The sequence below is a fragment of the Zerene cesonia genome, chromosome 16 (assembly GCF_012273895.1).
Source record: "Zerene cesonia ecotype Mississippi chromosome 16, Zerene_cesonia_1.1, whole genome shotgun sequence".
In the NCBI taxonomy this organism is placed as follows: Eukaryota; Metazoa; Arthropoda; class Insecta; order Lepidoptera; family Pieridae; genus Zerene; species Zerene cesonia.
The window spans coordinates 348,276-372,118 of record NC_052117.1 but is presented as its reverse complement, the minus strand read 5'-3'; the positions used below and the strand labels follow the sequence as shown (position 1 = coordinate 372,118).

Genomic DNA, 23,843 nt, shown 5'->3' with positions numbered 1-23,843 from the left:
AATATTTTTTATTAAAGAACAATATATAATGTATTGGAAACAAAATTTTAACTCCGTGTCGTCTTGTTATTAGAAACCGTACAAATGTAGGTCTTAAAATAAGAACTAATTATATATAATCAAAATTAGCGTCTATAATTCGATGTGTAACCTAATCTATAAGTATTGTATTATATTGAAGCTCAATATTTTATTTATATAATACTTCTGCAATAATAAATGTTATGTATAAAGTTTTAGTGCCAAATTGCTATGTTTAAATGTAAATAAATTAAATGTTAGACACTTCGAAAATATTACGTTTATATCGGTCATAATGGAGTATTATTAGTAGAAATAAATACGTTTAAATAATTATAACTGTAGTTTATGTGCAAACATTTTATAAACATGATGAAAAAACTCGAGTATCTTTCCTTTTACAAACGTTACTTTTATAACTTAGACATTATATGTATTGTATTCAAAATTTCAGGAAAGATACAATAATAATTTTGTAACTAAAAGAAAGGTTGTTGTTATAAGATTCGAATGTAGCACGTTTCTATTATACTCAAAAGTTAAATTACGTTAACAACAAATATAGTATTTTACTTAATATATAAATATTAAATACTAATAATACTCTACAAATAATACTTGACTATGTACAGGTAGCGTTTGAACTTTCTATGCAAAATTGTGATGATTTCAAATATATAATATTCTGTTTTTTATGTCTTGTTTTATTGATACCTTTGCCATTTCAAATCATTTCAATTAACAGATAAATCACGATGTCTATCATGAATTAGAATCGAATTTACTTCATTTAATGGATGTTATTGTACATATTAACCTACCTCGTGAATCAGTCTTTGCATTTAAAGAATTCTCATCAAAATCTGATGCGTAATTTTAAAGATCTCATATACAGACAGGCCGATGTAGTGATAGGGAAGCGATTGGTCACGATCTCGGATGCTGCTAGGCGAAGATGTGACCTAGGAAATCCCAGACAGAAGACGCTTGATCACACTGCTCCTGAAATATATAAAGTTTAAAAAAATATCAAAGTTAATACAGTCGAGTTTGTAAACAACAGTTTTTTTTTTTTGTTTCAAAAGTAACACAAAAGCCATATAAAACTCACCACCCTTCAAATAAGGTAAATACCTTAATATTAAAATGATCTTTTTTTCCTGGATTATTCGTCAATGAAATAATCCCAAGCATCAACATTAAAACTTCAGAAGGTAATTATTTAAATTTATTATCAATTATCGTACTTGCACACGACTGTACCCATATAAGTGTGTTATCTAAAATCTTATACAAAAACATAGTCAAAGCAAAATTCGCTTCCAAAACAACGATTTAACAAACAAAATTACACCATCCCCGAAAAACGAATACAAAAGCGTTTATTCAAAAAGATATTTGAACAACTTTAACATAAGCTTTGCGAAACAAAAGTACAATCGCGAACGAAATCCAACTACCAACAAAGGGAACGTGGCTCCTGAATTTAATATGACTTCTGTTTATGTCACATACAAAGTTTCGACCTGACTGTACTAAAACGTTCATACAGTATGCACGTACTAATCCGTAGGAATTTAAATGAGAAATTTAAACTAAATTAGGCATTTGAAATTTTCAAATGGCTAATTAATAAGTTTTACGTACAATTCTGTTAATAAATATTATTAAAAAAAATTATCACGAGGCGGGATTCGAACCCGCGTCCTTAGTTGCCAACCATTAAGAATATTTAAACTTGTATGACTAAAATAGATTATTGTTATTAATCCATAGATGAAGCAGTTTTTTATTTAATTAATCATGTGTACGAGTGAACGGTGTTGAAATAAATCTGTCAAGATTAAACAGTCGTTTATTTTTCAGGATGTCAAATTAAGAAGTCCTCTGAAACATTTATTGTATATATCATATCTCGTCTATACTTGAGACCAAGATCTTCATATACGTGGCTAGCCTCCAAAAATAGATAATAATAAAGGAAAACAAACTGAAAGCTTTAAACTAACAATTATCGTTTCGCATTACAAAAATGCTGAGTCAGAAGTCCTCATCGAATCTGTTTGTGCGTTTTCATCCGAGATCAAAGGGGACAATTATTGCATGTGTCAACTTTGAGTGCTACAGGAAAAATTGGTGGAAGATGGTGAAATTCTCAGGAAAGGTATAAATTTTTATCCCAGACAGTAATAAACAACTTGAATATTATTGAGTTTGGCGCCAAAATTATCTGCATTATTTTTTATACTTAAAGTTCACAATAAAAACGAATCTATCAACACTACTCAAGCTGAAATCAAACCTTTTACGCTTCACTAATGATAAATTGCATAAATTATTTGAAATAACAAAAACAAAAAGAGTAATATAATAGAATAAGCCATCCAACCGCAAGCGTTCCCGGAAAAAATCAAACAAACTTGAGAGGGCCGTTCTCGAAAAAATCGCTTAAAACAAATCGTCAATTTTGCAAACGAACAATTCCGGATAAGATTGATACAGTTGCTCTAAGTGATTGATGCTTAGGGAACGTCTTGCTAATTAAACTTAGTGCTAAGTTGGAGCTAAGTTTAAATTTGCTCTGCTAATTGAATAATTTCTTCGAACAGTGTGTCTGCTTTTAAATACTTATAGCAGAAAAATGTCAACAGCTGTTAAAAGCATTGAGAGATAAAATTTTGTGGCATCAAGTAGAAATTAGAGACTACAATAGATTTATAATCTGATATATTATCAACTAGTTATCCACTCAAGTTCCGCCGCAAAGATACCTTTAAATAAGCATTCATTTTTTTAAATTTATGATCGCAATCCAAACGGAAAAAATCATACGAACCAGAAATCACGTATATTATATAAATTGCCCAAATTAAAATTATATTTATTTGCTAGTAATTATTTATAAATTATAGATATTTTTAGTACCATATTATGCAGGTAACATAATAATATGCATTATATTGTACAAATGTTCAAAATCGCAATTAAAATTAACCACACTCCTTGTTCGTGAGTACATAATACCGTTTTTTTTTTCATTACCTAGGTTTTTAAAAGCTAGCTGTCCATCCCGGCGTCGCCCGTGGTTCTATGGTCTACGTGAAAATACCTATCTTGTTATTTAACTTGTCTGAAATACAAATGATGATTAAATCTAAAACTGATAAAGTTCACATAATTAATAATAATGTTATATTGACAATGTCAAAAAGTGTGGTTCTGTAATTATTTTCCAATTTATAATAATAGAAAAAATAAGTATGAATTAAAAAACATGTTCGGGCTCGTCCGGGATTTGAACCCGGGACCTCTCGCACCCTAAGCGAAAATCATACCCCTAGACCAACGAGCCGGTTAGCACAAGATTGAAATTACATGTTATAAAACAGAATCCTATCTACCTTTCACTAATATGCGTACAAATCAATTTATAACTTAACGCTCTTGTCACTGTGACGAAATTAGAATGATAGTGGTATCAGACATGAATAAATAGTAAACCCACTGTGACATAATCCATAGCTTTATTTAATTTCTTTATTTTATCAACATCAATGAAACCTATTTTATTGGATAGTAATCTTTCTGGTATCTCGATTTTATAAATATATGTATCATTATTATATCATTATTATTAATAGAATGAAAATATGAATAAAAATAATTATAAAATTTCTTATGCCTGCCCGAAACCGATTTGATGTGTGGACAAAACATATACACTACTGTATTGCAGAAATCGTGTTTAAATTTGCATAATCAGTTTTCAGTTCAATTTTACTTCGTAATGATGCATAGTTCAAGATATTCTGAAAATCTATTTCATACAAATTATAATTATTTAACTGGTCGTCCGGATAGTCGTCGACGATAAAACATCGTGTCGTGTACACTGCAGTGGAAATGTGCCATAGTGCAGTGCTGAGTTCTATTGTGTCATAACGCGGGAACACTTCTTCAACTTCTGACCTAAGCGTGTGGTGCAAGTTAGGACAAATGCGAATTTTTTTTGTACAATTTTTTTTCTTTAAAATGCTGCTTCTTGTGGTGTTCTTATACAGGTGATGAAATAATACTCCGTTTGACCGCTGGAGGAATGAGTGTGACATTTTATAATAACAACAATTTAACAATATTGTTAAAATGCAGTTAACCTTATCAGCAGTTAAGGTCCTTCAACGACTAGAGACCATGTACATTGTTCAATGTACAGAGCCAACGGCGAAAGAATTTTTGAAAGTGGTCCAGTAGTTCCTGAGATTAGCGTGTTAAGCAAACAACCAATCAAACAAAAAACAAATTTTTCACCTTTATCTTATAAATGAGTGATGAATTTGAATAATAAAATGATCATATTTTACTTGAAAGTAGGTACATTCACTAATTTTCTTATAATTTTCCGTATATTTGCATAAAACATTAGTCATATAAACAATATTTTTAATTAGCGCCGAACAATACCCAGGTAAATACCCAAACATTCCAATTACATATTTGGCCAACCAAACGTTAATTATGAATGACAAATAATTCCATTCCTCCGAGTGCGTAGATGATATTAATTTTTAATACATTCGTACTTTCTATTGCTTTTCATTGAATCAAATAATTGATTACATGAAAAAATTGATATACATAGGGTCTTAAATTATTAATTGATAAAATTAATAGTTAACTCATAATTGTCTACACCTTATACATATAAAAACGCACAACAATCCTCTTGGATTACTAATAGGCGACAAATATATATTAGTTTCATCCCAACAGTTTTGAAACTATCCCCTGAGAATGTGCCAAAAAATGGTCCATATCTGGTATCAGAATCGCCTTAAATCATACCTCACACCACGCCCCGGGATAATAGACGAGTTGTTTCGAAGTCCGAAGTCAATTTCAGGCATATTGTCAGTAGAGAAAAGATTCATCTCATAATGTACTTTATACTATTACAGTTTTGAAGACCTATTGTGTAGAGACTTGAAGAATTACGTCCATTCTTCGGTTGGCAGCGGATTTATGATTTCTTTACGGTGTACTTTTGTTAATATTGCGTCACCGGTGGGCTAGATTGTGGTGGGCCTTAGTGCTCAATTTATTTTCTACGTACGCGAATAATGGGACCTGTGTTGTGAGCTTGGAAGAGTAAATGTGAAGCGAAATGTAAGTAATTCTGTCTGTGTATAAGTTCCGTTTTCACGAACACTTATAAGAATATGACGGTATCTATCCTTTGTATATAGATAGATGTAGAATTCTATACTTGAGAAGGTAACCGAGAGAATGATTTTTTTAGAAAGGACAGCGATCGTGTCGCGATAAACTCTATAAGGGTCACATATGTTTCATTGATCGATTTTCTTCACAGACTAATAGGTTTTTTGCTTCTCGTAATGTTAGACTTTCTTGTATTTTCTTTATATCTGTTTTATCTCTAACGGCACAAGATTTCAGTCGGTCTCGTTGAATTCTTAACCGATAGCTGTTTCATTATAATTTCGTTTTAAATCGAAACATGTAAAACGCAAAAGTGATTGATTGTTTGATCTATCAACGCATAACTCAAACTACTGAACCAATCAAACTGAAATTTGGCATGCAAATCCACTATGACCTAGGTATCTAATAAGAAATGATTTTGTTAAATTCTACTCCCAATGGTATGAAATAGGGGATGAATGTCTGTACCAAGAAAATAAATTTTGGCCACAAGGAACAAAGCTGCAGGCAACAGCTAGTTAGTCATAAATACGTTATAAATATGAGTTATCTACACTAATATTGTATTTTCGTTTGTTTGTTTGTAATGGATAAACTCAAAAAGAACTGGACAGATTTCAAAAATTCCTATTCACTATTAGAAAGCCGCAACTTTGCTGAGGGACATAGGCTATATATGTATGTATATATGTACATACTGGGATATATAGGGATTATCTCACAATATCAATCAAATAACTGTCCGCTAAACAATATCCACTGCAGCATATATTAACCTATTTCCAAAGAACATACTCATAATGTATCTAGAAACATCTAGAAGCTCTCAAAAGAGCAATTTAAAAGGAAAATGCAAAAGCGTGCAACGAAATCAACTGAATGCTCGAGGAAGTTCTCACTAACCTTCGGGTTTTATGTTTAAAATAAAAATAGTTAGGAAATGATACTGGGGTGTAGAACGTTCGTGTTATTTAATGCATGGTTTATATTTCATCACTATATAATCAGTATTTTTGTTACTAAATTTCTGACAGAGTATTCGCGCGCGTAATGGAAAATATAGATTACCAGACAGTTCCGGGTTTTTCCCTATATAATTACCCATCCCGTGAGATGACGAATAAAGACATTTAAATATTCTCTATAGGGTCACAAACATTATTTGTGTAAATTTTCATCTACGTCAATTATGTGTTCTAGTCGTGAAGAAGAGACAAACATTCAGACAGAGTTACTTTCGCATTTATAATATTATTACTAGAAACATTGTTACACGTCATGTGGAATTAGTATCTAGTAGCTTCTGATTGGTCCACAACTAGTTTAATTTTTAATATTTACTGTACTATGTTGTTAGTCTAATAAAATTGCCTTTTTCGTTTTAGAACCTGATGGGAACAAATAAATAAATGTCTGAGTCTGGTCAAGCATCAAAGGTTGATTACACCTATTTTTGATTTTCTCCCTAATTTTTTTTATTGCTGGATTGGGAAGCTGAGCTAGTTTTACGCCTGATGATATGCGATCGCAAACGCACATGATCATTTGCAGAGGTAATGTCTCTGCGAATGCACTGCCCGCTTTTAAGGGTAAGGAATACGAAAAGGATTAACGACGTAATAAAGGAATGTACTGGGAAGGGTGGGGAAAAGGATATACGCCTCCGCAACTTTGACCACTATAGTACTCTTTGTTTTAATTTAAGATTGGGCAAGCATTTGACCATCGCTTCGCCTGATAGAAATAGACTCATCGCAATCTAAATACGTATTGGTTGTTTTGGGAGTGCAAATGTGAAATCCGTCTCCCCCATACCTCAAGAGAGACTTGGGACTTCAAGAAGTCAGATTCTCAATGGATTCTCAATAAAAAAATCAAAATCAATTGGAAAAGTCTTTGTGAATAAAAATATATTTGAACGCCATTAAAATTGAGAAACTTTACGAAATAAGAGAAGCAATCATAAAATACACAAGAGAATATTTCAAGAAATACACCGGAGATTTTACAACGAAATTAGCCTTCCTAATTAGGACAAATTGCAAAAGGTGTGCCGTAAAAACACATTAGAGTCCAGTGGAAACTAAATACTGAAATAATGAAGAAGGTACACGACGGTGTCAGTGCTATAAATTCTGAAAATATGGACTGGAAAATGGAGGTTGGTTTAATGCAGTTTCTCTTGCATAACAAATTTAGGAATATCAACTTAATGCTTCTCATTAATCATTGTTTTTGTTTTTTACTTTTTAGCATTATATTAATGGGAATTTAAATAGAAACAATAGTTTTGTACAACGCCAACAAATTAGTCATCGTCACTTCAATGTAACCTTTACAATAATACTTCGGGCCGCACTTTTATATGTTTAGTAGCTTTAGGCATATTTAACAATTAATATTTAAAAAGCAATAATACACTCAAGTAGTCAAAAATACTAATTCAACATCTTTAGTACATGTAGAATTTTTCGCCATTGTAAAAATAAGTTGGTGTAATTTGATTCTTTGATACCCATAACATAAAAACAACTCACGATAAATAATTAAATGGTACTACATTTAAATCATGAATAAATCCCACTACAAAAAGGTTCACTATTCCGTGAAACGAGCACAACAATTTCATACATCACCATTCATACTCGTAAACAGAGCGGTAAGCAAATAAAAACTTAATGAACCCGCGAAAAGGATAAAAGAATAAGTTAAACATACAATTAACGGGGAAAACGTGAGGCACCGAGAGGGAGTAATTTGCGATGCAGATTCCATTTTGCATTCTGGACTTTATCAGCCTGGATTCGGATGAAATTTATCACGAATAACTAAAAATCGGTACTATGTGTTACGCTCAAAGGCCGAAAACACTCACGGGCAGAAAAATTCCCCATGACGAATTCTGGTAAATAGCCACAACGCGCAATTCATGTTATGGCTTTGATGAAAAGACTCACACCACGTTGTGGCAGTGATGAAATACCACGACGCGTTCTGAGTAATATTTAGGTTACCATAATCCCGGTTGCTCATAGCATATAGTCATATAGCGGCATTGAATGGCATATTTCTATCGGTAATTAACGACCATACCCACAATTCAATAAGAGAAAAACAAGTTATTAAAGTACTGATTTATATTTTGGGATTATATGTCCTAGCTGCGCCCCGCGGTTTCACCCGCGTAAGTGCGTATCCCGTAGGGGTATCGGGACAAAAAGTTGCCTATATGTTATTCCAGTTGTCCAGCCGTCTACGCACCAAATTTCATTGCAGTCGGTTAAGTAGTTTTTGCGTGAAAGAGCAACAAACACACACATCTCCTTAAAAACTGTCGCATTTATAATATTAGTAGAACTATCTGAGTTAACGTTGTTCGTCCTTATCACTTAGGCCTTTGAGTATAAAAACAGTTTACAATAAAAATGTATGTGGTATTATTTAATATATTTTGATAAACTGATTATTTGATTGGTTTTTAATTTATCTGTACCTATTCTATGAATTAACCTTATTAGCAAAAAAATTTAGTATTCTAGTGTTTAAAGTCCCAGTCTAATGTGTCCCTTGCCCATTGGGTTGACGTGTTTCTTAAACTCGTGAATAATATATGCCCTTCTCAAAAACAGAACATAGTACGTTATCAAACCCTAACTAGAATATATGATTGGATAAAGATGAGATGCTGTAAACGTACAGTTGAGAATAAAATATTTTCTAGCAATTATATATGATCATACAATTTAAAAATCAGAATTAATGTTCGTTTAAAATACTTCAAATTAAAAATCTGTGGTTGATGCTTTTTTTTTAAGATTGATGTTTATTTAGCTCTTTCTTTTTGTAACTAGATAGTAAAAATAATATAATATATATAAATATGAACTAAAAAAAACTATTTCTAAAACTAAACTGATTTCTGTTTTGGATTCGATCATGATTAAATATAAAATCACGATAAGCCTAACGCAAAATGTAATAGAAACACTTAGTACACTGTCTTCTCATGCAATCACGGATTAAAAAAACACGAATAAATTGCAATTTAAAAAAAACCTCCGGGCTCGTCCGGGATTTGAACCCGGGACCTCTCGCACCCTAAGCGAAAATCATACCCCTAGACCAACGAGCCGGTTGACAACTGACAAAAAATATAGTATCAGATAAACACACATTCGTGTGAGCTACCTTTCACCTTTCACTTATCACTTGCAAAATTAGGTACACCTTTAATACACTATCATCAGAAGTTTTGATTACAAGTAAGTAAAAGGTACATATAATTGTACGTATTTTAGTGAAAGTATTAACTCAAACATTGGTTTATGTATAGTAAATTATTATCTTATATTTACATATTAGACGGTGTACTCACAATCTTATTTAAATATCTATATATATAAAATTCTCGTGTCACTATGTTAGTTACCATACTCCTCCGAAACGACTGGACTGATTTTTATGAAATTTTGTATGCCTATCGAGCAAATTTGAGATACATCTATTTTCATATCCTTAGAGAACGGCAGAATTGAGTTTGCCGGGTAAGCTAGTAATATATAACGCAAAGCTAACGGTAAACTCACTGACTGATGTTTCAACGCACGGCACCTACTGTACCGATTGGAGGTAGGCATTCGCTAAGAAAGGTTTTGAATAAATTTCCGAGAGGATAAAATAAGGGGTGAAAGTTTATACCATTATTTATTTCCACAATTAATTGAGTAACTGCTAAACTGAATAAACATATGTTAGATTTTCAATTTGATTTTAATCGATTCGCATGTGATTGAAATCTAGTTTATTTACGTACGTACTGTAATCGGTTGCCGTTGGATAGTTTAAACTAGATTGAATCTTTAATTAAATTAGCAAATTATTATCAACTAGCTTTTCGCCCGCGGCTTCGCCCGCGTAGAATTCCCTTATATCGCGCGACATGGTAAGGAGTATTTTCTTCCCATTAAAAAGTATGGTTTGTTATTTCCCACGTTTAGCTCCATCTTGATACCAAGTTTCATCAAAATCGGTTTGACAATAACGAACTTTCATACAAACTTTCATCCCCTCTTTCAACCCTTTCTACCCTTTTTTCGCGATAAAAAGTATCCTATGTCCTTTCCCAAGTTCAGTTGTATCTTCATACCAAATTTTATCAAAATCCGTTCAGTGGTTTAGGCGTGAAAGCGTAACAGACAGACAGACAGACAGAGTTACTTTCGCATTTATAATATTACTAGTAGGGATTAAATAAAGAACTCATTTTCATTTGATTTTACGCGAGTATTATACATTTAGAAATTAAAGACTTTTTAACGGATTTTAAAGGCAATTTAGACTCCCGTCACCCCGCGACCACGCTCGCTGTAAAGTGCTCGAAACGTCGGGTTAATAATATAATGAATAAATCGCATTTAAAATCCGCTAAAAGTCTTTAATTTCTAAATTTATGATTAATGATCACAAAGATACATGCACATCAGTTAATGAAAATAATAACTAGTAGATGGTACCATTATTTGAAATTTTTAAATTCCAAAGCATAGAAATCATTATTATCCAAAAATCGATTTTCAAACCAGCCAATCTATTAATATTTATCTAACAGTTATTTGTATATCCTACTTATATTATAAATGCGAAAGTTTGTAAGGATGTGTGTGTGTGTTTGTTGCTCTTTCACGCAAAAACTACTGAACCGATTGCAATGAAATTTGGTTCGTAGACTGCTGGACAACTGGAATAACATACAGGCAACTTTTTATCCCGATATTTCTACGAGATACGGACTTACGCAGGTGAAACCGCGGGGTGCAGCTAGTTATATATAAGTGCGTATAACTGAGCGCTATCGTAAATTACAGTCGACCAACTGTTTAACCAGATGGTAATTAAGCTAATATTATGTTTTAATTTTATTTGCATTCCTGGTTTCCATACGGATTATATCATATTTTTAATAAGGTTCGCCTTTTTGTTTATAAAGAAACCAAATGAAATTTAATGATAGAATTTGATTCTATCATTAAATTGCATTTTTTCGTATTTTTTTACTATAGATACGTATTAATTATACTATACATTACTATTGGTCAAAATTAGCGTTAAATGTAGGTATTCTATGAATTCTGCCACTGTTGTGCTTTATCTTTATATATGAGTTATTCCATTTATTTGCTCTCAACTCAATTCTTTGTGAAAATAAGGAAATATAATATATGTTAAAGTAAATCCAATACATTCATATATCCTGCTTATATTATAAATGCGAAAGTTTGTAAGGATGCGTGTGTGTTTGTTGCTCTTTCACGCAAAAACTACTGAACCGGTTGCAACAAAATTTGGTACGTAGATAGCTGTACAACTGGAATAGCATATAGGCGTAGCGCAGCTAGTATAGTATATTCCGATGTGTCGGTTGATGGTGCTAAAATATAATACAGCAAAACAATATCTATTTATAGTAACAATAAGGCGCATTTTCAGAAATTATTTTCCGCGATTTCGATCTACGGAATGACGCTAATACAAGGGTGGAATTCCATCTGAGAGGGGCACATGGCCGCAAACCATTACGGAATTTCCTTGCGGTCGCTAGCAGCCGATCCTTAAATGGCCCTTGTGGTCCTTAGGCTCAATATACACCAGCGTCTATTTATTAGGAGCTTATATCTTGCAGCTTTTTTATGCTTTTATAATCACCTCACAGCTACACTCGCCTCCTTGGTACAGAAGTTAGGTAACGTAAGTTCAATTCACGGTGGGGACTCACAAAAAAAAGTCTCGGTCTGACAGGACACAGAAGGCTGATCACCTACTTCTCTATAAAGAAAATCGATCAGTGAAACAGATGTATATTATCTTCCCCATACCCCACTAGGGGACGTGGGAACTTTACTTTTACCTCACAGCTTGTGACACAATCTTCAAATTGATTGATAATGAGATACAGATTAAAAGACAATTTAAAAGCAAATAAACAAAACTAGAAAAAGGATACAAAAAAACTATAAAATGTTTGTATATATCAATTTTACATTATCGCGCCATTGATTCACGTCAAAGTCGTGGGTAACTTTAATATAAAAAATCGCCCTATGTCAATTAAAAAACGTAATTCCTTGTACATACCTACTTAAAAAAGAAATAGGCATTTATCCATTATCCGTAGAAGACAATTGAGACATGTTTCATCTTAGTCTCCTCGTGCCAACGCTCGCTGTAAATTGTTAAATAAAGCAATGAATAAATCGTGTTTAACATCCGTACAATAGTCACGTAAAATCAAACATAAGAAATAAATATAAACATTATATAAAATATACTTATGTAGTAGAGTATTTTATATAAATTTACGCCTTTTATACAAAATACGTTTCGTGTCTAAACGCCTAAAGTTTTGTTGATTAAAATTTCTCTTTCAATTAAACACAGTGGTTTTGAATTCACAGAAATTACTTCCATAATGATAATTAAAATATATTTTATAAATACATAATACTTTGATGATCTTGTTTCTCGAGTTTTAAGATGTAAATATTTATAACCAATTTTTTTAATTATAAAAATAACCTCAGATAGATATGTTGTATTATAGTTATCATTAAGTTGTATGTCCATATTTTTTATTAAAAAAAAACTTGAAAACTAAACCCTTTCTACCGATTTTAAACTACATGTATACATCCTATCTTAATCCTTATCTTATAAACACTTAAAATAGGTAATATAAGGAATAAATCGCGCTCAAATAAGTTTAAAAGGCATTATTTTTAAATATATAATACTCCCGTAAAATCAAGCGCAAGGAATTTAATAAAACTTGTTAAGAAAAATGTCTAAAAACAAAAGTTGTTTATATCGTGACGTAAGAGGTAGGAGTTCGATGCCATAACCCAGCATTCTTGCCAAATGCCTGCTTGCAGATGTCATATACCCTCAAACGTTTATCTATTAGACATTGCGGATTTCTTACGATGTTTCTTTCAGTGGTTTTTAAAGCCGTGGTAAATAAGGAATATTTATTTTAACGATTCGAAGCGCTTATGAAGGCAGTGACGTTAAATTAAAAAAAATTTAGGTTTAATAGTATTTTGTTGTTTGATTTTACGTGAGTATTATACATTTAGAAATTAAAAACTTCTTAACGGATTTTAAACGCGATTTATTCATTATATTATTAACCCGACGTTTCGAACACTTTACAGCGAGCGTGGTCACGGGGAGACAGTCTACCTATTTTCTAAATGCATAGGTATAAGTTCATTTTTGTGGTGATGCGACATAAACTGAAATTTTATTCACAATCTTGTCTCGAACCCCCGACTAGTTATTGAAACTTAAACCACTAAGTCACAGCTACTAAAATATAAATGTGAATAGAAGACTAAAATATATTTTATCATTCCGCCATAAACCAGTCAATATAGCATCAATGTTTCGTTAGCATTACATTAGCTGAAACTAGGTTTAGCTTTTAGCGTTAGAAAATTGGGATAAATATAAATAGATGTGCGGCTTATATAAATCACTAACTTTGACGCGCGGTTTCACCTGCGCACGAACCCAAACTGCACATGGTGTGCAAATTTTATTAAAATCGGTTGAGTAGTTTAGGAGTCCATCGCGCTCAAACAACGTGACACGTAATATAAAAATATTAAGATTTATATAAGTTCATTAAAATATTGTAATAGAAATATCACGTTTTGACCTTGAAATATCATTAACAAAATAATAAGTTAATTCAAAATATCGTATTAGAAATACCTCGTTTTTTAATACCATTATTATATCAACACAAAAAGGATTTTCCGGGCTCGTCCGGGATTTGAACCCGGGACCTCTCGCACCCTAAGCGAAAATCATACCCCTAGACCAACGAGCCGATTAGCAGATCTTTCAATTTATTACTGGCCATCAAATTATAATACCCCTTCTTTCTCATATCTTATTCTAATCGATAATTCTCTAATCTTTATGCTTTTACAACATAATTTATAACTTATGTTATAAAGCAGGTGTATGATGTTGTAAGATAAAATTTTATTACACTTATTAAACGTATTTTAACCGATATGTAAATTATCATAACAAAAATAGTAATACCATCGTTCCATATGCGAATAATTGCGAGATATTACAGTATGGGGTATGTTAGGCATTTTCATTATATTATTATTTAATATTTTAACAATGATAATCACGTAATATAAAAAAAATACCTGGGCTCGTCCGGGATTTGAACCCGGGACCTCTCGCACCCAAAGCGAGAATCATACCCCTAGACCAACGAGCCGATAGACAATATATCTAATTAATATGCCATATTTTTATATGACGCTCTGTGTGTTATAAGTTATAATTTCACAAGTAAAATTATCCTTTAATCTTTACTAGCTGGTCGCCTCGGCTCCTACTAATTTTTTTTAATTTTCTATATTTAATATCCTAATCCGAGTATAGAAAGAAAGATTTATTCATCAGGAACAGCATACCACACATAAACAAGAACAAAAAAATTATACAAGTAAAAATAAAAATACAGCATTACAAAATTGTATAAAAAAATTACATCAAAGGAAGAGCAGAGAGAGAGAGAGAGAGAGAGATTCAACAAACTAAATTCAGCCATTCAGTGTAACAATTTATCTTATACTGACAATCTGAAGATTTTTGTTTGTTTGAATGATCTAATATCAGGAGCTACCGGTTTCAAAGTCAATATCGTTTTGCATTTAATAGTGCAGTGATTCAGGTAGGTTATTGTCTATATCAGATCATGTACAACGTGCGTGAAACTGCGGGACACAGCTAGTATAATATAAGAAGAAAAATAATTTTATGAATGACTTAGATATTTGAGATTAAAACCAAATCAAAATGTTTATTTATTCAATTACACTTCTTTTAGAAGTTTCCACCGTTTCGGAAAGTAGTTTCTACAAAGAAGAGCCGACAAGAAACTATAATTTCTCTATTTCAATCACGTTCTTAAATTGTTAAAAAATATCATATTCATGAAGACGAAATTGCGAGCAGCAAGTTATAGTTTAGGCGGCTTTTGTCAGAAGTAAAAATGTAACAATAAATTAGATCCCTGAGTCACAGATAATGTAATAGTATATCTTATTAAGATGTCAAGATATCGAATTATCCCAGCGTCAAATTCCAAAACGTAGTATTAATTAAACACGGCGCAGTTTCCTAAACCTACTATTTAATATCAATTAAGGAAGACATTACAAGCAATTAGGACTTTCTGATATTGGCAGATACATTAGGATCGTTTGTTTTGGCAGAGTTTAATTGGTGAGACAATAGATTATAGAAAATTATGGTAATAACTGTTGAACTTGGCGGATAGCTTCGCAGATTGGACCAGATATTAAATGTTCATGAAATGATAAGATGGACAAAAACTATGTCGAATCTTGCTTACTCAGTTCATATATAATATTGATGTTTTTATCCGGGTTATAGTTAATTTCATATATTATGAAATTGGGTTGATAATGAAAGCATTTTGGCACCTAGCATAAAGACTTATTTCTAACGAATCGCCTTGAAATTATCACCAAAAACTTAATGGGACCGTATATCAATTTTAAATATAAAAATCATGAAAATCTGTTCATCCCGCCGAAAGTTTTGAAATAAGGAACCAGAAAAAAGTCTCTTTTTTGAAGTCTGTTTAAAAACAAGAGAACGTGAATGCGTGAGAATTAAAATAAAATTTATTGGATAGCAAATAACACTATCCCCCTTATAATTAGTACTTTGAAGAAGGTTACCCTCATGAGGTATGTTATGAAAATTCAAGAATTGGTAAGCTTTGGTTTCTTTTTTTTTTCTTTGTTCTTTTAAGAACCTAGTCCTTCTAATATTATGAATGCGAAAGTTTTTAAAAATCTTTGCTCACACGTTACTCTTTGATGCGAGAACAGCTTATCATATCTGTATGAATTCGGTACATAGATAGGTTATTGTCAGAATTAATGTATAGGCTACTTTTTTTCTAATAAATAAAAAGAAAAAACTCTAGATAATGTCATTTTTGATAGACGATATGTAATTAATTAGGACAATAATTACCAAACTGACATATTAAAACAACTTTATATAACAACTGTTTAAATACTACGTATACTCGTTGAATCAACAATATCTTCTAAAAAACCCACACCTGATATCCAACACTGCATAATAGGATTTAAACTAGCTACATGATAACATTCTCAATGGTTACAAGTTTAATACATCTTATAAAGTCGCAATTTCTCCAGGGACAGAAATTCTATTCCTAATTCCTGCAGCATTCCTAGAGCTTCTCCAGAGACCTGCTAAGCTGAGACTTGGTATTAAAGTATTTCAGATTTAAAATCAAGTCCGTAATACCTTTAAAATTCATACGAAAGTATTCATTTCTCGAATGAAATTGGGTACAGGTGCGTTATAAAGATTGGAATAGTTATTTTGACAGTTTTGTTGAAGAGAAAGTGTGGTATTACATATTGTTAGAATTAACTGCAATGATAATCATCATCGCTCTTACACAGATGTGTGTGTATGTGTGCATGTGTGTGTTTTTGTTGTGTTTCGAAATTACCCTGCAGCTTCAGGCTACATTGTTTGTTAGAAGTCATATAGTCGAACGAATTGTGTCCAATTAATACAGTTATCTTCAAGATATTCTGCTCTTATAGGAACAAGTGATGCCAACCACAATTTATTGTAGTTATTGTATTTATTGTATTGCAAACACTTATACATTAGCTTCCCGCCCACGACTTCGCCCGCTGTCTTAGAAAAACACAGTCATGGCTTTAATCCACATAGTTGCTGTTCTCGTGGAATTTTCGGGCTTACAACTGACCTGAGAAAGAACATGGGATCTTTCCCGGGTCACAAAACAGTCTTTGTACCAAATTCCATCCAACTCGGATGAGCCCTTAGGCGTAAAGTAGAGACACGTTATTTTACTTTTGAATAGGCCTAGTTTCAGACGCAACCATGTTTTTTATGTTACGAAGATAATGATGCTGCTAAAATACAAACTTTTTTAATTTTGAAGATAGGAAAATTGGTTACTTTTCAAGTTTTGTATAGTTTTATTTACATAACAGTAATACTGTAGTCTACCACAACCGCTCGTGATAATGATTGTACCTTGGCGCTTATTCTGACCTGCTAATTACAAATTAAAATAGAAGAAGGGAGCCGCCGTTATAGCTGTATGGGCCAGTTACCTACCAGGGAAGTACCACACCAACACAGGAAAGTGTCGTGGAATAGTAGCATGCTTCCGCGTTTCATGGCATGAATGTTTATGGGCGGTGGTGATCGTTACCATCAGGCGAACTACCAGCTCAGTTGGCCGCTGTGGCATAAAAAAAGGCAGGCAATGAGCCAGGACATGATATTAGTAGGAATTATTATCAAAGGATAAGTCGAAAAGAATACGATAAAATGGTAGCCAATAATAAACTCAGCGACATCGAAAAGAGACAAATGCAGAAAGTTGTGACTTTCTCAACAGGATTAAGACACTTAAATTACAATACATACGACATAACATCATGAAGAGGAGAATTTATTTTGAATTTACTTTATTATCTTGTATAAAATTTCTTATCACATTGATTGCCTACAAATTTCCTTTGCCGAAAACCTCTAAAGCAAATCGATAAGCCAATAGAAGAATTAAGCAAGATAAATCTAACCCAAAATACAATGTTACAAGGGACTGGAACCATAAATTCGTATGTAACGCTATCTAAAGTTGATATAGTTCCACGTCTTGACACTATAAAGTCAGGATTGCGGAAAAATGCAATGCATTTTGGTGGCTTCACTGGTCTGGTAAGCTGTAAGCGGTAAGCTGACTTATGCTTCTGATATCAAGCTTCTGGTATTATAGTTTAACCTTCTTTTGTGATTTAAGCGTTAGATTATCTTATATACAATACTTTTTTATTTCAAGTAATTTTTGGAGATAATTATTTTAATAGCAACTGTAATTGCTAGCCCTAGGCTTCAAACGAGAGATTATATTTTTGAAATTTTTCCATAACACATCAATGTTATTAAAACCTGTTTTACTGTTATGGAGGTATAAGTAGGTAGTGTAACTAACATGTTTTGATGCCTGACTTCATGGATTAAATCCATATTATTAATATTATTAATTTGAAAGTAGCTCTGTCTGTCCGTCTTTCTATTTGTATGTCTGATTTGTGTAAATAAAAAAAAGATCCGGGAAACGAACGGAAATGTGGGTAAAACTCAGATAATGTCTTCTCCTTTGATTTGACTCCCTGAATAAACAAATAAATTTCGAGGGCCTTACGCCAAAAGCTATTCACATTAAATTCACTTTTTAATTAACAAAAAATAGTCAACCCACATCTACTAATAGCAATATATAGTATGTATTTTCTAGAATTTCTGAAAATTATCTACGCTATAAACGCTAGCTGTTCGCCCCGGCCTCGCCCGTCTTACACAGCCTATGCCACTCAGTGAAGTTGCAGCATGCTAATGGTACAAGTTTTAAAATCGGTCAAGCGGTTTTTGCGCGAAAACATACCAATCATACAAAAATACAAGAGTCCTCTGTAAAATATTACTGTAGATATAAGCTATGACTCGACAGATACACCCATCGCTCCAATATTAATAAAAAAGAAGACCCATAGATCGAAAATCTTGTTAAATATAAATAATATATTCAACTATTGTATTCAGACTCCGATATCTTCATTGTGTCCCCAACAAAGCCTTTTCAGGCATTCCTTTCGCGCCCTAAATACTAAATTTACAATACGGTGAAGCGTGTTCGTAGAAAAATAAATATTATTAACAAGTTTGTTGATAGTATTAAAAAACATAAAACGTATTGGTTCTCACAAAACAATATACAAAATTATAAACACATGCATTAACTTATATAAAACCAGCTTTGCTCCCGCGGCTTTGCTCGCCAATTCAAAGGAAAATATAGACAGTGCGAGATTTTACTGCAAAGTTCCCTTTCCTGACCGCCTCCTTGGTACAGTGGTTAACGCGTGAGCGTAGAACCGAGGGGTCCTGGGTTCAATTCCCGGTGGGGACGCAAAAAAAAAAAATGTCTCGGTCTGGCAGGACACAGAAGGCTGATCACCTACTTGTCCCAAAAGAAAATCGATCAGTGAAACGGATGTACATCATCTGCCCCATACCCCAGTAGGGGACACGGGACTTCTCTTTTTTCCCTTTCCCGTGAGATTCCTGGGATAAAAGGTCCTCTATCAGTTCTCGGGTCTTAAATTAGCACTATTCCAAATTTCATACAAATCGGTGGCTCAGGCGCAGAGAAAAGACATAAGGACAGACAGACAGACTGAGATACTTAAGAGATAGTAGAGATTAGTGTTTATGGCCTGTACCCTCATAGGAGGCCTGTGTCCCGGCAGTGGGAACATATATGGGCTGATGATGATGATGAGACATTAGTGTTTAGATCGAGAGGAAAAACAATTAAAGGCTGTAAAATCTTATCTTCGAAATTTAGTTATTGAGAGGAAATAATATTTTATGTTGGTTATTTTGTAACGATTTCAATCAAAAACATATAAAAGCACTACATCTGTGGTAGTACCAAATAATAGACCAAGGTCACCCGGCCCAACCCAGGCGGAGCTGGGGCGAGTGGCTAGTTATATAAATATTGTAAAACACACATCTGACGTGCATCCGTATCAAAAACCTCAACTCCTTACCGCGATGTTATTTTCGAAGGGTTTGCAAAAGGCCACTCTTATAACCTCTTAGAATATTTAGCATAATAATCTTTTGTGAGCTGAATACATTCGGAGAATACCACGACCCTTCCCCGCAAACACGCAAAATATTTCACTATCGGAATATCTAAAATTAAACAGGGTTTTCATATAATAACATAACAAACCTCACCCTGTATGTGATATCGCATCAATTGGAATATCTTTACTATGCTAGGAGAAGTAAATATATTGTGACTGTTTAAAAGATCGAGCTTTTCAACTTTTCAATATCATTTTTGAATATATTACTTAATCAGAAATACAGATAGCACAATACGAATTCTGATACTATTTTATTTAAAATCGGTAAGGAATGTGAAAAAAATAGCAATTATGTAATAATTCATTTATATCTTAGGAGTAATGCTTAAAAACCAAACATAAAATCATAAATGGCGTACTTCTCCAAATATTTACATTTGGCCTTAGTGGTGAGGACTTCGGACTTATTATAAATAGATGAATCGGGGTTTCAAGACCAGGTGAGCGTGCAGTAAATAAATAGATTTTTCAATTCGCCTATGTGGATAACGTGACTACATCTCGAAAATCGAAAAAACATCTTGAGGAAACCGAAGTCGCAGAATCAAAAAGTTCGACGGCATTTGACATGCGTACCTACACTTAGCGAGCGTGGTGGACTACCGCCTGAACCTATAGGAACCCTGCGTCGCAGCAGTGCGAACACATATGGGCTGAGGATAAAAATAAAAACCGACGGGCAATGTCGGTGAAAATAACTAGTTAAACAGTGGCTCAGGGTATAAACCTGACATTTATAAATCACCGCATTACACGTGCTTTTGTTCAGTTAATTAAAATTAAGATTAATTCTTTACGGCAGGTAAAGGGTTGTAATATAAATGACTGCTCGTTCTTCATGACATACATTGTTTAGTGTTTTAAATAACTTTTACTCCATATTTTAAAGTGTCATATTGAGGGTAGTTATATTCAATTTAATTTCGCTTGGGTTTTTGGATTAATCTAGCGTAAGGTTGTTGGAATTGGTCTGGTAGCGTAAATTGTTTTATTACAGGTAAATTGTGTATTAAATTATATTGTACTATCGACCGCCCCGGCTTACTTTAGCACTCAAGGCTCACGTATATAGCCCACGGTTTTTTTTTATGTTACAGTCGGCAATGGAGCTGGTGGGACGCCTGATGGTAAGCGCTACCACGCTAGAGGATTGGCGATAGGAATAAAGGAAAGGACTGGAAAGGGTAAGGAAAAGGATATGGGCCTCTGTTTTTTAAATCTGACCCCTAGTTCCTGAGTATACGGGTTCAAGCAAGTTAAAAAAAAATGAATAAATCGTTTTAATAAAGCAATAAGCATACTTCAATGTTAGTATCATAGTATCATATATTATACCATACACAGTTAATATAAATTATTTAAAAATCGAGATAAAAAGATAAACTCATGCAATTATTTAATTGTCTCTAGTATGTTTGATAAGTATACAAAGTTTGAATTAAATCTGTTGTCTAAGTGGGTCAAATTCGAGTCTAATAAGTCGGTTACATACAAACATATAGGTGCAGCTAATAAAAGCGTGTTAAAAATAAATATAATTGCATAATTTCAAATGCATCTAGACTAGACCAACTCCCAATTAGTCTAATATTAACAAGGTTCACACATACATAAATATAGGTCACACACACACGTATCGGTTTTATTGGAAGAGGTTTCGCTATACTGTCGAAGACGATAGAGTTTAAGAGTTTAAGTTGGCTATGAAAAACGCGTTTGAATTGGTATTTATTTATATTCGCTCCAAAAACCCAGGAGATTTCAACTGACGTCTCATGAAGTAGGGTGGTGAAATTGACTGTATTTTTGTTTTTTTTTTTTTCATTAATATTCATTATATAACTTACAAAGATTCATAAATGATGCAAACATTTTTTTTGTATGTCATAGCGGACAACTGAGCTGGTGGTTCGCCTGATGGTAAACGATCACCACCGCCCATGAACATTCGCAGAGGCTCAGACCTCTAAGAATGCGCTGCCCGCTTTTATGGAATAATGGATAAGAAAAGGATTGATGACTGGTGAGAAGGAATGGACTGGGAAGGGCTAGGAGAAGGAAATAGGCCTCCGTCTCCCCCACTCACCGTACGAAACACAATAGCAAGCTATTATTTCACGCCAGTTTTCTGTGGGGGTTTGGTACTTCCCCTGTGTGAGCTGACCCAATTCGTGCCGTAGCATGCTCGACTCCCACTCTAAAAAGTTGTCACTTATTCAAGTTTCTCCGTGCACCATAAGCCAACGACTGCTACATAATATGTCAACTCGATAACTTCGCGGGTTCTCAACTGATTCATTTGATTTGTTTAATGTTAGATGAAAAAATGATCTCATTTCTATTTAAGACTTCGTAGTGGTACAAACAGACTGAGTGTCCTTAGTTTGCGTCAGTCAGTGAACTTGTAGAAATTAATTATTTATGTATATCACTCTCATAGATTTACAAATCAAGCACATGAAGTGATTCGCATTCATTCTGTTTTAATCTTTAATGGCGTTATCACTACATAATATAAGACTAAGTCGCTTTCTCTGTCCTTATGTATGTATGCTTAAATCGTTAGAACTACGCAACAGATTTTGATGATGTTTTTTTAATAGTTAGAGTGATTCAAGAGAAAGGTTTGTATGTATAATAACATCTATTCAACTACACCGAATTTACGCGTGCGACGCCGCGTTTTAACTGCGTTAAGAAGCTAGTTTTAACTAGAAAACAAGCTCACTTTTTGTGCAGATAGAAAATTATTATTGTTTCAAATTCTTACCAATGTTTTGGTTGAAAAATATGAACGTTTACAATATTAAAACATTTTCGCAATATACGAAATCTTTGCGGCTTTCTCATAAGACAATACCTCAAGTACGCTTAAGAGCTTTTAAAAGATTATTTCTATCCGAATGGGGGGGTTGGAGAATTTCTCTAATTAGAATGGATTTATGAACTATATCCAAACTTCACATTGTATTGCAATCTCTAAGATAATGAGTAACACCATGTCTAAGTAACCAATACCGGTCAAGGGTCACGATGGTTTGCACGCATACGAGTGACCTGGGTCAAACAATTCACTCACCTGCGTGCCGAATTAAAACAATTTATATCAAAACAGAATTAAGACCAAGTATATATGTAGATATGTATTACTATTTTTATCAAAAGAAACCAAAACGCCTTCCAATTGACAGAACTGCATTCCGAATCAGTGGTAAATATTAAATTATGAATTTTTCGATTCGAAGGAAATGAAGGTATAAATATATTAGTTTGAGGAAACATATATCCCTAAATTTCACGTACTTGCATGACGAATATGCATGTCAGTCTTTCAAACCCCTTTCAAGGTGATTTCATTATGTTATTAATAACTGCGCCCAGCGGTTTTACCCGTGTAAGTCCATATCCCGTAGGAATATCGGTATAAAAAAGTTGCCTATATGTTATTCCATTTATCCAGCTGTCTACGTACCAAATTTCATTGCAATCGGTTCAGTAGTTTTTGCGTGAAAGAGCAACAAACACACATCCTTACAAACTTTCGCATTTATACTATTAGTAGGATAGGATAGTAGGAAGTAGGATAGGATAGTACGATAGGAAGTAGGATAGAATAGGATAGGAAGTAGGATACTATAGTATAGTAGGATAGGAAATTTCCCAATTCAATAAACGCTGGCTCCATAGCTTCATGTCGTGTAGATGAGATGTCGTGAAATGCATTCATCGCGACCACAA

General features: G+C 33.2%; 4 non-coding genes across 4 annotated transcripts; all 4 read right to left on the bottom strand.

Moving 5' to 3' along the window:
* Positions 1–3,301: 3,301 nt before the first annotated feature.
* Positions 3,302–3,373, bottom strand: Trnap-agg. The gene has a single exon. It is a non-coding gene; the product is annotated as a tRNA-Pro (tRNA).
* A 5,928-nt stretch (positions 3,374–9,301) lies between these two features.
* On the bottom strand, positions 9,302–9,373 carry Trnap-agg. Its single transcript has one exon. It is a non-coding gene; the product is annotated as a tRNA-Pro (tRNA).
* Positions 9,374–14,056: 4,683 nt separating this feature from the next.
* On the bottom strand, positions 14,057–14,128 carry Trnap-agg. The gene has a single exon. It is a non-coding gene; the product is annotated as a tRNA-Pro (tRNA).
* A 339-nt stretch (positions 14,129–14,467) lies between these two features.
* On the bottom strand, positions 14,468–14,539 carry Trnap-ugg. Its single transcript has one exon. It is a non-coding gene; the product is annotated as a tRNA-Pro (tRNA).
* Positions 14,540–23,843: the final 9,304 nt, after the last annotated feature.